General features: G+C 41.8%; 1 pseudogene; it reads left to right on the top strand.

The window, feature by feature from the left end:
• Positions 1 to 1,553: 1,553 nt before the first annotated feature.
• LOC104850489 lies at positions 1,554 to 2,123 on the top strand (annotated as a pseudogene).
• Positions 2,124 to 11,990: the final 9,867 nt, after the last annotated feature.

Below are 11,990 nucleotides of genomic sequence, written 5' to 3'. Positions count from 1 at the left end.
GACGACATGTATGGTGTGAATGTTGGGATGTACAAGCCCCGAAAGTGCCCTTAAAAAAATCCCCTGACTGGGCTGGGGATTTAGCTCAGTTGTTCCACCGCCTACCTCACAAGGTCAAGGACCCAAGTTTGATCCCTGGTTTAAAAAAAAAAAATCCCCTGACTTCATCTCTCATCTCTGATGCATTTTGCTTCCTTCTTGGGAGATCTCTTTAACTACTGTAGCACTTGGTATCCTTTTATTCTTTCAGAAATTGTAGCTCATAGAGTACTTTATGTAGCTCTTGGGAAACTCTTGCACTGCTTTTAAATTTCATGTTGATGACTAAACCATTTAACTAAGCTGAAAGCTCTTGAGTGTCTGGAGCTATATCTTCTCTTTGTGGCATTTAATGGGAGAAGATCTAAAAAAGAAGAAAGAAGAGAAGCTGATTTCCTGAGTATAGGATGAGAGAGGTCTGTTCACCTTTAGGATAGTTTTTAGCATTAGCTCCAGGTGTGCTAGTTCTCATTAGACAGTTTAGAGGAACAGCTACGTACCAAACCTATGTATTGCCCTTTCCCATCAGAGTATTAAAAAAAAAAGACTAAAACTGTTTCTCATTTTCCACTTTATGGGGAAAAATACCCCATTCTATGAAAATTTGCCTCTCATTTTTGCACACTTTTGCATGTCAAATTTTCTAATGCACCTAAAAGTCATTATTGTTATAATAAATTAGCTTTGTGCTCTGCTTGTTCCTTACTGGGTAAAGAGCTGCAGAGATCCTTTCTCTTTCTTGTTGAATGAGTGAAATAATGTAAAAGAATCATAAAAGAAGGTGTGAAAGAACTCAGAATTCTGCTTAGTACATGGTGAGCACACATGACCTTACTGGAGGAAGGTGCTCTAAGTGAAGGGCTGTGTATGGAAGGCTGCATGGGAAGACAGGAAGAGGAGTGATAACACTGCGAAGAGGTGTGGATGCGTAGTTCAGACACTGTGTGGAGTTCTTCATGGCTAGAGGAAGGAGAGTGTGTATAAAGGCAGAAAGGGACAGTGTGAAAGATGACTAGAAAATGACATGCGTAGTAGCCTAGTCAGCAAAGACATTTGCTACTACACTGAAAGGTTTGTTCCTTATTGTGATGGTGATAGAAATCATAAAACTGTATTATTTAGGGCACTGGTCTATCCATTCATAGCTCCCACCAAAGGGTATATAGCAGGGGCTTCCTCTTTTTTTCCCACCTTTATGTAAAAAGATGAGGTATTAGACCTTATTATCATAATTATTCCCACCTTTTCATATTTTATGCATTTAAATTAATGTCCATGAAGTTAATTAAATATTATTATAAACTGTAATGTAAAAATTGCTTATAGTTTTAAAGCAAAATCATGAAATTGTTAAGAGCATTTTCTGAAAGGAGCAGTTGGGCTGTATAACAGAATCATGAAGCATTCAACCGTATTCTCTTTGGTCCTTGGATACTTCACTGGAAGAGCTTAAAAGCACTGCCTTATCCCATGGGGAACCACGATTCTGGAGCAAGACCTGTGGCAGAGGCAGGATGGCAGTAGAAATAGCAGCCCTGATGGATGTACAGGGGCTACAGGCCTAAGTCAGGGAGCTGGAATGCTGGGTGTACTGACCAGTCAGGGCCGGTGGCTTGCAGAAGGTGGCTCATGGTCTGGTCAAGGTGCAGGTGGCTTTGGGGAGCATTGCCAGTAAGAGGAGAGGTTGAATATTCTGTACAAAAAGACTGAAGGCCTGATCAAATACCTGGACCATGAGTACCTCCGCTGCACTGCCATACCTGAACTTCTAAATTACAGTTCATCTTAACAGAGGAGCAGTTTATCATCTCCCAGAGTGCACAGAGGAGCAGGTGGATGCCTCGGTGCCCATTCTAGACAGTGCTTCCATTGAAGCTGTTTCTGAGCATGCTGCCTGCCAGTAGCCCTTGGCCCAGATCCACATCCAGCAGCAGGACCAAACTATGGAGACCGCTGAGGAGTCCAGAGTTCTCCTGGAGAAATACAAAAAGACTGCAATGTTTCTCTCTAAGCAGTTTGTGCAGTGGGGTGAGCTACTTTGCCAGCTAGATGCTGCCAAGCAAGGAAATGCAGCAGAAGAGTGACAGCTACTTCCCATCCCAGGGCAACAAGGGTCCTAGGCCCTGTGCCAATCTGTCAAGGCAAAGGAAGCTTTGTATTTATTGAATTCAAGGACTACCTGTCTGTACTCAGGTGGGGCTCTGAGGTCAGAGATCCAGCTACCTGGAAATTGTGATTTGCAAATCCCCCGCTCCCATCAGTGTATTTTTTACAGTGACAACAAACTATAGAGATTAAAAAAAAAAAAAGATTCTGGAGCAAGGAGTGGCATGATCTGAAATACAGGAGATGCTTTAGCATTGACTCTTCTCTGGAATTAAAGTATTATAATAGAACAGTTCTAGACAATGTTTAGCTTTATGCTTATATAGTACAGAAATAAGTACTGGCAGAGCTCCAAGGAAGGATTGGTGACCATGGGCCAGAAGCCCAGAGTATGTATCTGCAGGAGCTAGAAAAGGAGATGGATTTAAAAGGACAGAATCATTTTGGAGCATAAAAAGGGGAGAGAACAGGACAGATGGGAAATATGTGAGAACCTGGTGCCACAAACTTGCAAATTTGTGTGTGTATGTGTGTAGTGTTCATATAAGTACTCTACGCCAATGTGTGCTGGTTCTAACAGGTTCGGTAAGATTTGAATTAACTCTAGAAACTTAGAATCCTTTCTCATCACGTTTTAATATGTGTTACAAGGTGTCAGAAGAAAATAGGAGTGGATGGTTGTGGCTGGTGATACTCAGTTTCAAAAAGGAGAAAGAGAAGGAAAGAGAGCAGCAGAGGTGGAGATAGGTGTTAAGAAAGACACCGAGAGTGCAGAGAATAAAGGCCTGGACGGGAGGTAAACCTGAGCTGGAGGGACCAGCACTTTCCTGTCTAGTTGCTTATATCCAGAGACAGGCCGGAACCTGCGACAATGACAGTCTTTCATTAAAAAGGGATGAGAAATGAAATCTCATTTTGCGTGAAAAGAACGTTCAGCAAATGCTTATAAAATGGAAGATTTCAGGCAGATCTGCAAGCTGGTTCAGTGGAGTGTAAAATGTGCTTTGAGAGAGAGATGTAAGTGAAGTATTAAGCTTCCCATCAATGTTTGAGGTGTTTTCATTTGGGCTTTATTTTCAAAGCACACAGAAAATTCAGGTTCCTCGATCTGTCATCCTTCCCACTCTCGAGTGCGCACTGTATTTCTACAAAGTACTAGAAACAGCAGTGACAGGTTTACTGGACAAAAAAGAACAGCCACACCCTTTCTCTGCTCTGCAGAGGAAGTACAGGGCTCTGGAAAGGGGAGGCAAAGTGTGGAGAGCCTCTCCAAAGGAGAACACACGTCCTTCCAGACTGGCAACCCTTGTCAACTTCAGAATACCTAGTGTGGTCAAGAGCAATTTCTGAAGGCGTTTCCACGCCTCTGTGCAGCTGCTTCTGACACCAGTGAAGTCTGTTTATGTGAATACTGCCTGCACTTGGCTGCATGTTGTTGGAGAAAGGTAGATCTTACTTATCCTTGAAGCATTAGTAGAGGGGATACACAATCACTATATATGCAAAAGCGTTTCCTCAGAGTGGCCCATGAGTTGAAATCAGGTGGCTGCAGGGACTTGGATTTTTCAACCCAATTTGTAAGCAACCTTCAGGAAGCTGGCTCTGTTACTACTTCCACTGGTAGACTCAATTTTCAAGGAGAACTAAAAATAACACGGGGCCTTGACTGGGGCCAGAGGGGGACAACCCTTACATGAGTGTTAGAGTGAGAGAGAGAGTCCATTCCCCGAGGAACTTTCCATCCTGCACAGAAAGAATGGAGCTGTGGCACATCTGTCATCAGATGAAAGATTATGTGGGGTTGGAAGAATCCATATGTGGACAACTGAGAGGGAGTAGGTATCCTGAAGGTATAAGGTATTGTCTGAGGCCTCCAAGGATTGTTCTGTGCTGGGAAGCAATCAGTAGATGGGAATTCCAGGCCTTTCTCAGCTTACTACCCACTTCAGGGACCCCAAGGAACTCCATAAAAGTTTTAAATATGTGCTTAAAGTAGTATACATGTCAAGGTCCCACTAGCAAATAGGAAGGCAGAAGTGAACGTGGAAAGGAGAACTGTATGCTGAGGCACAAGTGGGGAAAACCCAGACATTACTGAGATTCAAGTATTCTGGGCTCAGCTCCTGGCCCAAGCAGGGAAGTCCTTGGTGGCCAAAGATGTGGACTTACCTCTTCTGTTCACATGGCTGTCCTTTACTCTGCTTGGCTCCACTTTCCTAATACTATCTTTCCAGCCGGGTCAGTACATACACCTGAACTCTCATGGGGTTAAATTCCAGACATATAGCAGTTCACTGTAATCAGAGACCTGGGTTAGATGCATTTCCACCCAGCATTTATGTGCTTATGCATTAATTGTAGAATGATTCCTGTACACACTGTTCAAAGGCACCACGCTGGGCTTGCCTTCCAAAATGTCCCTGTACTTTTTCCACACTACATTGTGGTTATTGTGGGATTAGTAAATGACATGGTTATGTGGTCTTGTCTTAGAATCTTAGAGCTTTTCAGAGTCTAGTGGTCTTTCTACCTTATGTAGGATATTTATATAGGTCCTTCTACCTTAGGAAGGTTTTTCTTCTGGATTGTGTGATGTATTGATTGTACAGGATCCTGCACTTAGAAAGACCCATGGATGACTTAATACTTTGCTTATTCTGAAATTCTAACAATTAAAAAATCCTATATTTTCATTTTGTACTGGCCTTCACAAATTATGTATTCAGTTCTGAATATATGGCTAACATCCTAAATACCTCTGCAAGAACTTCAGTGACAGGGACCTTACTACCCTTTCACTATCAAATAGCTCCACATAGCAGGTGTTCTCTATATTGAGCTAAAAAACACTGATATCTGACCATTTTCATCTCTGGAGGTCCAGAGTGGTTATTGAAAACATGGAAAGAGTGATGAATAAATAATCCTGCCCAAGTGTATCTCCATAGAGGAGAGGGAATAGCTAAGCCATGTTTCCAGGCATCATGTTCATTCTCAGTATTAGGAAAGTCTGATGAAGAGAAAATGTGCATCTTCCAAGGAAGGCTTCCTCAGGCCATGCATCCTGATACCTGATGATCATATCTCTTTGCACGGGATCTTAGTTTAAAAATGCTTTCTACAAACCAAAACAAAACATAACACCTGCCCTTTATACTCAAGTAATTGTTATATAGGTATAATATCTCCAGTTTATAAGTGAAAAAAACCCAATGAATTTAAGTGGTTTATCTACACATCTAGTGTGTGGAAAAGATAGTCTGAGAATCTTTATTATTTAAATATATCACTAGTAATTTTTTTTTGGGGTACTGGGGATCATGCTTGGGACCTTACACTTAGAGGCAGGCAACATAACCATTGAGCTGAATCCCCTTCCCTCGTCAGCAATTTTTTTTCATTGAGTTTATTGGTACTTTTTAAGTATACAGTACAGTTACATTTATTGTTACCACATGACTTAGCTGTAAGCATTTTGAAAGGTTGATTAAATATTCTGCTGTGTATCTCAAATTCTAAAATTATGGCTTAGGAGATTGTCATAGTCATTACATGTAATAATAATGCAATATAATACATGACAATATGAGCATTCATGGAGACTTATGCACCAGGCACTCTACAAAGAACTTTACTTATGTTACCTTATTTAATAGTCATCACCAGTGAAAAGTATTATTCACTGACCCTCTTTAGAAATGAGTGGACTGAGGTTTAGAAAAGGAGAGGATATTGCCAAAGATTACACCAATCAGAAGCACAGGTCTGCAGGAAATCTTTGGTGAATGAGTGAGGATACACCTGTATTTTTCAAAAACACAGACTTTGCACAGGAGCTTCCATTCAGCCTCTGTTGCCATCTCTAATGCCCCAGAGCCCATGTTATCTTGAGGATGTCTATTCTAAAGGAGTGCTGCTCTGGTAAGATATCTAGATTTATTGTTGAAATAATTAATTTTCCATAGCTTTTACTCTTTGATTTCAGTTTTGTACTCACTTGTTTCATGGAATGGATTTGATTCCTACTCCTTTTGACATCCTTGAAAAGTTAAGGTTGAAAGATGAAAGTAGAGTTGGAAGAAGGCAACTAAAACTCAGCATCATTGCTGTTAATTTCACTACATGCCCTATCCAAAGCACTTTACCTCTTGAGGTTCCCATTTATAAGTGGTGACAACTATAAATTGAGAGCATTGAGACCACAGAGCTTAACTAACTTTCAGTCACAGTCAGTATGAGAGTGTCAGGATCCAAACCAAGGCCTGCCTGGGTCACAAGTCTGTGTTCTTGGGATCACCCTGTATGTTCTTTCCAAATGATGATTTCTCTCAGATTTTCTTCTTAAACTGACCTCATAGTGGAAAATATTGTCTCTAACTTATTGGACCCCTGGCTTAGGGAAGACAGGATATGCCCCTCAGAAAATTACCAGTTAGTTGTCCTTTCCAGGGACTGGGAATGTCTCTGGCCTCCATGCAAGCCACAGTAGCTGTGACAATGTCCTGTCTGTCCCAGGTCAGAGGTGGACATGAAAGCTATAGCAGTGTCAGGATGCTCCAATATCATTTTTTTTCTGTAAGTGGAGAGGGAAATATTTACAATGCTACTCAAAAATATTTACTAGGGTCTTATGCAATTTGTTGATAACAAACAGGTCCCAGCTAAGTTTGAAGTGATGAGCAATCCTGTTAAACAGATGGGACAAATAACAAAATTCTGACTAGAAACATGTTTTCTGTAGAACAGTATTTGTAGCGTGTTAGATCTGCTGCTGGGAGAATAAAAATTCCAAAAGAGCAACTGGATGCAAGGTGAAAATAACAGTAGAATCTTTAACTTTTTTGGGTGGGGAGATTGCTTTATTTTTTTTCTTGTGTCATAATTCCACTTACATTCTCAATCAAGAAATTGTTTTATGAGACATGCATTTGTTATCAGTGCCACTATTTTAATTATTGATGAGAGTTAAGGCTGTGTCTTTGTTCAGTTTGCTTTTCCAAACATACCTTGTACATATACATGGCACTCTCTCTTTCTCTCTGCATCTGTCTCTCCCTGCATCCCTTTTCTCTCTGTCTCTCACCTCTCCTTTCCTCTCCTCTTCTCCTTCTTCTCCTCTCTCTCCTTCTCTCTTCTCCCCTCCCCTCCCCTCTGTTCCTCTCCCTTCCTTCATTTCTGTGGGAATTGCCTTATTGAATCCTCTGGGGCAAGTAAAGTTTCTCCTGCTTCTTCCAAGCTGGATAGCTGATCTTCAATTCAGATTTCCCCAAAACTCGATATTATTTTCTTTGCTCTGCAGTGAGCAGTGTGATGAAATTTTATTTTAAAAAATGTTTTTGTGAAAATAATTCTCCCAAAGTAGCATCTACCTGCATATGGGTCTTCTCTTGAAGCATGCAGTGAGTTATTGGTGAGGACTGGGGTTGTGTGAGTTCAGCTGGGGCCCTTCAAACCCTGAGCTCACGCACTGTAGTCTTTTCACCCACCAGACCCTCTCTAGATTGCTGCCACTATTTGCTGAATTTGCTACTTCAAGATTCCCATTTTTTTTCTTTTATTGGTACATTTTAGGTACACAGTACAGTTACATTCATCATTGGGATCTTGTACCTCTACATGACAGGACTTGGTTCTCATTTTTTCCCCTTGTACCTGCCCTCCCTTCACCCCCTCCTCCCCTCACCATTTACAAACACTTTATTTCCATTTTTTCATTTTGTCATATTTTTTTCTTTTCCCTTATTACCTTTCCCCCACCCTTCCCATTTTCCCTACACCTTTAGCCCTTTTCTTCCAATGTTCCACATCACTGGTCATTCGAGAGATGCAGATGAAAACAACACTGAGATTCCACCTCACCCCACAAAAATGGCTGCTATCAAGAAATCAACCAGTAACAAATATTGGCAGGGTTGTGGGGGAGAAAGGAACCCTTCTCCATTGTCAGTGGGAGTGCAGACTGGTGCAACCACTATGGAAATCAATATGGAGATACCTCAAAGAACTGGTATTAGAGGTTTCATTTGACCCAGCCATCCCTCTGCTGGCTATCTTTCCAAAAGGTTCCCACTTTTGCTCCACCCTGCTTACTTGGAACGAGAGCAGGGACCTTGAAAAAGGTAGGTTTGCAAGTTATTCTGCCATGACCCTCCATGACCTTGACATACTGAACCTCCATCATCAGCTTCCTTGTCTGTGGAAGCAGGCTGTGGGACTGGGCTAGATAAGATTTGAAGCACAATGCCTGACACCCACTGTCAAGTGGAGCTGTGATTAGGATTATGATTTTGATTATAGGTAGGATGGACTGGACTGCATAAGAGGTGGGCTAAATGCATTTTGCAGAAAGGGGTGTGCATGAGTCTGGCAGAGATTGTTATGGTTTCTCTATGGATGTCCCTTTAAAGCCTCATGGGAGTACAGGGTGGACCTTTGCCAGGTGAGTGGATTTTGAGGGCCTGCAGCTGACTTGAAGAGGTGGGTCACGGTGGGTGTGACTCAGGTTCTATCTCCTGTTTGGCTCCTCCCTTGACTGTGCTTCCTGTCTGCCAGCACTCTCTGCCATGCCACCCTGCCTTGGAGTCATTTGACCATGGATTGAAACGTGAACTAAAATAAACCTCCTCTTTTAAGTCTCAGGCGTCAGATATTTTGTCCCAAAGATGAGGAAAGTGACTGGGACAGACTCCAAAGGCTTCCTTTTAGCTTTGGTGTTTGAGGAGGCCTCTGTGCTGAAGATTGGGTTCCCAGAGGAGGAAGCAGTGGCAGAAAGAACAGAGAGCCAGCAAAGAGGTCCTGGATTCTTGTCCTCAGTGCAGTGCTCCTCAGGTGATGCTGAGCAGGACTCAGCTTTGTCTGCTCTGTGAAAGCTGTATAAAATCACCTGTGCTTCCTGCTTGCTTGTACACTCTAATGCAATACTAATGAGAAGCTGTAGCATGAATTAGGATCCATATAATGATAGTTTAAGGAGACATCTGCCTCTACTCTACCTTTTTTATTTCAGTGGATGCCCCCAACAGTTCTCTGTCACAGTGTCCTGTTGTAGTCCCCAAGGATGTAATGGCAGAATTACATTCAGGTTGGTTGACTTTCCAGTCCATGCCCAACTGTGTGATACTGCTATCTACTGAGGATTGTTCATGAATTGAATTCCCTTGCCCACATTTGGGACCCGAGCCTTTCTGACTATTCTAATATTTCAAATATTCTCTGGGCCATGAACAGGAATACATGTCCTCTTAGAAAAAGCTGACATAAAACGGAACATTGACTAATTAAAACACAGCATCAAAACTGCCCTTCTAGTTGTAGGTATGAGTTTCATGGTTATGATTTCCAGGTAGCAATGGGAATTTAAATTGAGCTCTGACTCCAGATTTGTTCTCTGTGAAGGACAGAGAAATATCCAACACAGGGATGTCATTATTTCACTGCCTACTGATTTGAAGTCTGAATCATTCTTGATTAATTTATAAAGAACAGATTTGCTGACAAAATTAACAGCCCTCAAAATTGCTAGAGTCTCTTTATCTACTCAAGGAAACTGGCTTTTCAACTTGGAAATTTTTTGCACTATTTCACTGTAGCATAACCCCTAAACATTGTCTTAAATTTGAAAATTACCCTAATGCAGACCGTTTTCATTTATCATCTTTCTCCTTTATTAGCTTCTATTATTGTGGCCTAGAAATTAATTTTAGTGTATTTAAAAATCTGTGTGAGTGCAGGAAAGGCAGCCTCCTCTCCAGTCCTATGGCCTACTTCTGTCCTTTGATCCCTCCTGCCTGAACCTACCAAAGTCGCTCATAACCTGACTGCTCAACTCCAAGGACATTGACTGAGGAGCATCTCCTGTGTTACTGGCAAGCATCCACACAATCGGAAGGCAAGCTGTTGGGGCACTTTGTTTCCTTTCTCTCTTTCATGGCAGGGTGGCAGTCTAAACCCAGGCCTATTTTGAACCTTACTACAGTTCTCTTTGCAAACACCAGGAAATAATAGTTATTCCTTGAGGTTGGTCACAGGATGCTAGGATGTTAAGAACTAACTTTACAATTAAGAGATATATGAGACCTCATATAGTCTTTGAAGGAAAGCTTTTGTTCTGGTTTGGACTAAATGCTTGCATTCCCCTAAAGTTCATGTAGTGAAACTATAATACCCAATAGTACTTGGAGATGGTATTTGGAGATGGGCCTTTTTCAGACCCATCTACTAGGTCAAGAGGGTGATGCTCTTATGATGGAGTTACTGGCCTTACAAGATGAGATAGTAGAGGGCTTGTGTAATTTTTGTCTCTCCTTCTGGTGAAGCAAGAAGTGGCTGCCAGGAAAAAAAAGCCAGAGGGCTCTTACCAGACACTGGATATATCATCACTTTGCTCTTAGACTTCAGAATGGTGAGAAATAAGTTGCCCAAATGACCCAGTCTATGGCATCTTCGTTACAAAAGGATGTGCTAGTATACTGGGGCTGTGTGACCCCCTGACCACCTGACTGAAGGTATGGTGAAGGATAGAAGATAAAGACAGACAAACGAGGGTTTAGGATGGCTTAAGCTCTGCAAGGCTAAGACCACGAGGCTCCAGACTTGCCAGTATTTATTAATCCAATAGAACTGCACAGGGTATAATGGCAAATGTAGGTAACAGGAGGAAAATCCTGAGCTGCAGTGTCATCTTTCAGAGACATCACAGTGTCATGAATCACTGAGATATCAAGTGTGGCAGTTGTCATAGGGAGTTCTTTTTCCATATGGCAGCCGAAGGCTCATCTAGCAAGTCACACAGGCCTAGGACAGACTCACAATTTAATCAACAGTCAATTCATAAGCCAACTCAGTAATAGCCTGCCCAGCATGGTTGCAAGCTGGTCTCCTGCATTGGTAGAAGTCAGGTTTCTTTTATTTTTTATTTGTTCGGTACCAGTGATCGAGCTTGGGACCTTATGCTTGTGAGACAGGCAGCAGAACCACTAAGCTAAATCCTGGACCCAGATGTCAGGTTTCTGCTTAGACTCTACCAGTACCAGGAAGCTGTGATTTTCAGGCAGCCAGCATGTTTACTGAGCAGCTGCAAGACAGCTCCTCCATCCATGTGCTGACATTCTTCTCCCTAATCTGAATCAAGTGGCCCTTTATAAAAATTTATTATAATAATTTAGGAAGTGACAGGAATTAGGCTTATCCTTGGGAAATGACTGAAGAAGGTACATAGTGGTTTCTATATTTAACTAAACTTTACGCTTTCTAGATTCATTCCACAACATAGGAGCTGCTCACAGAACATTGTTGATGTTTTAGAAACTTTGGAAGCTATGATTAGCATTGAAAACACATGAATCAGTGAGTTATTTGTTAAGTTATTTAGCACATAGTTATTGAATGCTCCTTCTGTTTCAAATATTTGGAACCAGAAATATAGCAGCGAGATAAAATTTCTACTTGCAAAGAGCTAACATTCTAGTTGAGAGAATCAGACAATAAAAAATGAACTGGCATAAGATTTCAATTAATAAGGCGATTTCAGATGCTGTTAAGTATAGTGAAGAATATAGAGTAAAGCACGTGATAAGCAGGGGTGGGAATGGTCCACACAAGTGAGACCAGGCCTCTGAAACCAAGACCATGTTCTCCCAATAGGAGTAGCAGGAACATGTGCAAAGGTCCAAAGGTAAAAATGGAGTCCACTTGTGAAGGGACAGAGAGCAAGCTAGGGAAGCTAAAACATGGTGAAGGAAGAAGGGAGCAGAGGGAGGTGGGGGAGGATGTAGACTGGAATCAAATTATAGGCTCCTCTAGGTGTGACTGACTATACAATGTGTAGGGCCCAGTGTAAATTAAAA

The sequence above is a fragment of the Fukomys damarensis genome, unplaced genomic scaffold, assembly GCF_012274545.1.
Source record: "Fukomys damarensis isolate Sample0158 unplaced genomic scaffold, DMR_v1.0_HiC HiC_scaffold_2, whole genome shotgun sequence".
Taxonomy (NCBI): domain Eukaryota; kingdom Metazoa; phylum Chordata; class Mammalia; order Rodentia; family Bathyergidae; genus Fukomys; species Fukomys damarensis.
Note: the sequence above shows the minus strand (reverse complement) of the source record. Positions and strands in the feature narration are given on the sequence as shown.